This window comes from Sebastes umbrosus, chromosome 3, assembly GCF_015220745.1.
Source record: "Sebastes umbrosus isolate fSebUmb1 chromosome 3, fSebUmb1.pri, whole genome shotgun sequence".
Lineage (NCBI taxonomy): Eukaryota > Metazoa > Chordata > Actinopteri > Perciformes > Sebastidae > Sebastes > Sebastes umbrosus.
The window spans coordinates 8,794,541-8,799,167 of NC_051271.1; the positions used below are offsets into that span (position 1 = coordinate 8,794,541).

Below are 4,627 nucleotides of genomic sequence, written 5' to 3' on the forward strand. Positions count from 1 at the left end.
GGGACACCGACCCGGATTGATTTATACCTGTAAGAAGTTACAAACAGTCCCTTTAAATGGGGTAAAATAAAATCCCAACCTATATATACACTCAGTTGCCAGTTTATTAGGTACACATAGCTAAAACTAATGCAGTCTAATACAACAGAAAAACCTACAAAACTACAATAGGCTAATCCTCAAATTTTACATCCATTCTGCAGAAGCAAACTGAGAACTTTTATTTTGAAAACTTCCTGTTTTAGGTGCAACATCCTTTAAGGCTACCTACCAGAGTTCTTTCCTATCACGCATGCGCAGGACGCACGTGTTAATTGACCATTACCTGTAGTTTTTGCGGTGTGTTGGAGTCGGTGCGGAGCCCGCCATTTGTGGTGTTTATAGGCTGTAAAATCCTATCCTATCCTAAAATTAAGATAAATTCCCTGAGTGCTAAAGTGTGTTGGTTCAAGCAAGTAAGTCATACAGCTCTCTTTTACACATTTCTTGTTCTTGTGAAGTAGCAACAGCACTGTTAGACTAGCTACTTTACCTGTTTCAGTTCTCCCAGACAAAAACAATGTTAATTTTAAAAGACCAGGGACGTGCAGTCCCTGGTCTTTTAAAATTAACATTGTTTTTGTAGTATTTGCATAATTAGCTAAGCCAGTTTGCTGTTAAGTGAAACTTTTCAGACAAGAGAAATCATGTTAGAGGCGTAATGAGATGAGGGTGGGTGTGAATTAGCAACAATTGGAGCTTTTTTTGGTCATTTTTATTTCACAAATTACCTATAGACTGATGAGCAGAGAACTGGACAACTGAGTTGACAAAGGCACTGTCATTCTCACTGTTAGCTAATTAAGTTAAAGGTCCCATATCATGCTAATTTTCAGGTTCATACTTGTATTTTGTGTTTCTACTAGAACATATTTACATGCTGTAATGTTCAAAAAAACTTTATTTTTCTCATACTGTCTGCCTGAATATGCCTGTATTTACCCTCTGTCTGAAACGCTCCGTTTTAGTGCATTTCAATGGAATTACAACAGAATTGCGTTGCTAGGCAACAGTTTTGGTCCATGTTTACTTCCTGTCAGCTGATGTTATTTACATTCACTGCAAAAGGAAATAAACTGGGACACATTTAGAATGTTTAGGTTTAAAACTGTGAAATGGTCTAAATATGTATATTTGTGACATCACAAATGGACAGAAATCCTAACAGCTTGTTTCGAACGCGCAATTTCTGAATACGGGCTGTGTGTATTTCTCTGTATCTAAGGTAGCCACCTACAGGGTGGGTAAAGGGTACCTAGCAATTTGCGGCCAAATATAGACTATTATGTGAACACCTATCTTTATCCAGATTCATCACGTTTACAGGATTCTTTGAGGTTTTCTTCGAATGAAATGTATAACTAAGGACATACAGTACATACATACTAATGTTAGCTGGGCTGCTGCTACTTGCTGTTCCAGATTCCTCATTTAATGTCCAAATAATGTTATGATATTCAGGAAGAAGTAGTATCAAGTGAGAACCATGGTTTGTTGAATTGCAAGGACACCCCCAGAGGGCTCAATAATAGATTATGCACTCTCCTTGAAACCTGGTGTCAGCAATTCAGTCAGTCAGTAAGTCAGTCATCTATTCATCCACTCATTCATTCAGCCCACCTGGGCACTGCAACTTAACACAGCATGCATTGGATTGTAGCTCAAAAGGATTTCTGTTCTAATCATCCGAACAACTGAAGTTAACAGGATAGCTGACTCTGAGAGCTTACCTCGGCCTGATCAGCACTTCAGAATCAGTGGAGTTTTGACTCATCAAAGCCTTTATTTCTAACAAATATGTAGATAGAAGTCACAAAAGCAGAAGAAACCTCTCCTGGGAGGCTTTAAACATGTTTCCCAGTGTTCTCCAGTATTGGCAGATGCAACTACGTGCAACATGTAGCAGCACACTGTGAAACACTGGGCGGTCTGAATTAATTAGCCATTCAACAACACCCAGCTACACGGCATGATTTTAAGTTATGTCAGCTCAAGCAAGGTAGATGTGACAAGCTTTTAAATCTGACAGCATGCTGAAATGTGTTTCATCACTTTTTCTCTCAGATGGTGAGCGGTCTGTCTGCAGGTGGCTGGCTGGGCTTGGCGCTCTGTGATGATGTGTCTCCTGGATTGACAGCATCGGCGGGGCAGTTGGAGATTGGCAAGGTATGAGTTCTTTTCCAAAGGAGCTTGATAATAATTCACAGGGGTTATAGCTCTTTCAGTGGCTCAGCTGTAACTCTGTACTGATTAATTCTCAGGCAGGAAAGGGTGGCTCGCCTCTTCCCTCTACCACAGAGCTGTATTAGAAATGTAGAAATTCATGCCAAATCTAACAGCAGGTACATTATGTGTCTCAGCTGGATCATATCGCCTAATATATTATTCACCCACCACCATATTGCTCCGCGGCGGCACATTACCAGTGTCTACTGGCAGGAAAACAGTGATTCACCTTGCATTTGTAGGAATAAAGCCAGTAGAAAATTCTGCCTTTTCCACCCTTATAATCTAACAGTGTCTTAGTCCGTAATGGATGTTTATCAGATTAAAAAGTACTATCCATTCGTGCAGAAATTTACCCCCGAATGCAAAAGGGAAAGATCAGAGACAAATTTTAAGAAAGGAAAGAGAGAGATGTGGAAGAAAAAGAACCTCACAGTGTTGAAAAACACGGCTTTCCTTGTTCCTTCACTGGCTCCGTCGTTACCAGGCAGAGTTCTTCCAGCCAGACAGCCAATGAGCCACCAGGCCAGCCAGACAGCCAGCAAGCCAACCAGATAGGCTTCCAGTCAGCCAGTTCACCATCTGGCTGGTAAGCCTATCGTGGAGCGAGCCAACGCCTGTCTGCAATGGTGTGGCACAGTGGCTAGTTGTCTTGCTTCTCTCAGTCCTAAACACACACACACTCACACATCTTTTTTCGTCAGCCTCTGTCTCCTTCAGAGCTACTTAGACACACACACACAGAACAGGAGAGAACTCTGTCATATCAGCCTATTCCTCAGTCCTCAGTCTGCGGGAACAACCCAAAACAAAAGATCGCTACCCGACCCGTTGCCCAGCTCACACACACCCAGCCTCGCTGCACTGCGCCTCCAAAGTAATCGACGCAAGGTAATTTGGTAATTAATCGCCGTTCGTTAATGGCTTTGCATTTATTAAAACTGCGCATGCTGACGATTTGTGTTTTGTCTCGTCCTGTTCCCTCTGGGATAATCAGCACCTTGAAAATCACCTTACTTATTTACACAAATGTGTACACACACACACAGACAGACACAGACCACTAGTATTCTCTAATCCTCTGCCCGATTTACCCTTGAGCCCTGCCAACGCACTCTCCTGGACACGAAGCATGGCGCCCCTGTTTGTTGTTGATGTATGCTAATGTGCAACATCCATCTGTTCGTTTGCTTAATTTGGATTTTGCTTGTTTCTAGCCGTGTTCCCGCCCCCTCCTACTCCGCCGTTTCCTCCCCTCGCCCCCATCCACACCTCCTGCATCTCCCGTTCCTCCTCCTGCGCCACCTTTCCAGCTCCTTCATGCCGCTCCGACATCCGGATCTTCCTGGATCGCGGCCAGGGTGGAGGGGGAGAGGAGGGTCCACCGCCTCCTTCCTGTCCGTATGCAAATTGGCCTTGTTTTGATTAAAAGACAGCTGCATATTTCATTAAAGTCACCAATGGAGGTGGGAGAGGAGAAGGCATGCCTCTCTGGGGAGGCGAAGGTTGTTTAGCTGGAGTGAATGTTGTGGGAGCTGCTGTTTAGTGCTGCTGAGGGGAACAAATAGCGAAGACAAAAGGGCTGCCCAGGGACTGCTTTGGGGTTTAATGGGGCTGACTGACTGGCACATCAGTTAAAGCTCACACTGATGCAGAGCGCCAGTGAATGTGCGTTGCATGATAACTGAAGCAATTGACAATGAAATATAGACCCCCGTCAGCCTTCAAGGTGCTCTGGCATGCCAAGGCAGTTGTGTTGCGACCCACCGCTGCCAGGCTGCTGAGAAAAACAAACAGCAACTCCTGTTTGTGAGTAATAAAATGAGAAATGGTTTCTCATGTGGCCATTTTTTACTTTATGGCAAATAGGCTGCTCCCTTGTGGGCTGGGTGATGGAATAAACATTGCTTCACCGATACATTTTCACCTCTTTGGTGAAATAAGTTGTTTCTCTTAAAGTTTTCATCTTGTGCTCTGGCTTCTCAGTGTTTGAAGGCTGGCTGAGCAATGGTACAAATGTATCATTCACACTTTGTTTGTTTTAGTATGAATTTGTGAACGGCTAAAGGTTAACTCTTCCCCCTCTTTAGCCCTGATCAGACAAAGTACGTTTTAGCAGCCTGGGGCGGCTTTTTGTAATTGTTTCCAATGAGATTGAAGTGTTTTGCGTGCTGCTTTTGCATTGCTGTGCACCTCGCGTTTTTACAGGAGCGCCCTGAATGCCTCAAACTGAAAAAAATTCAACTCAGAACGGAAAAGCGGCTGACGTCATTAGCCTTTTTTCTCATTGTGGTGAATTTGCTGGATACCCAGGGCTATATGACTTTACCAACCGTAGTTACCATGATGTGAACAAACAAAG

The 4,627-nt window shown here is 43.6% G+C and overlaps 1 long non-coding RNA gene across 1 annotated transcript; it reads left to right on the forward strand.

Annotated features, from left to right (window-relative positions):
- Positions 1–306: 306 nt before the first annotated feature.
- On the forward strand, positions 307–4,223 carry LOC119485672. The gene is made up of 3 exons (XR_005206332.1): positions 307–455; positions 2,104–2,205; positions 3,483–4,223. It is a non-coding gene; the product is annotated as an uncharacterized LOC119485672 (long non-coding RNA).
- The last annotated feature ends 404 nt before the right edge of the window (positions 4,224–4,627 follow it).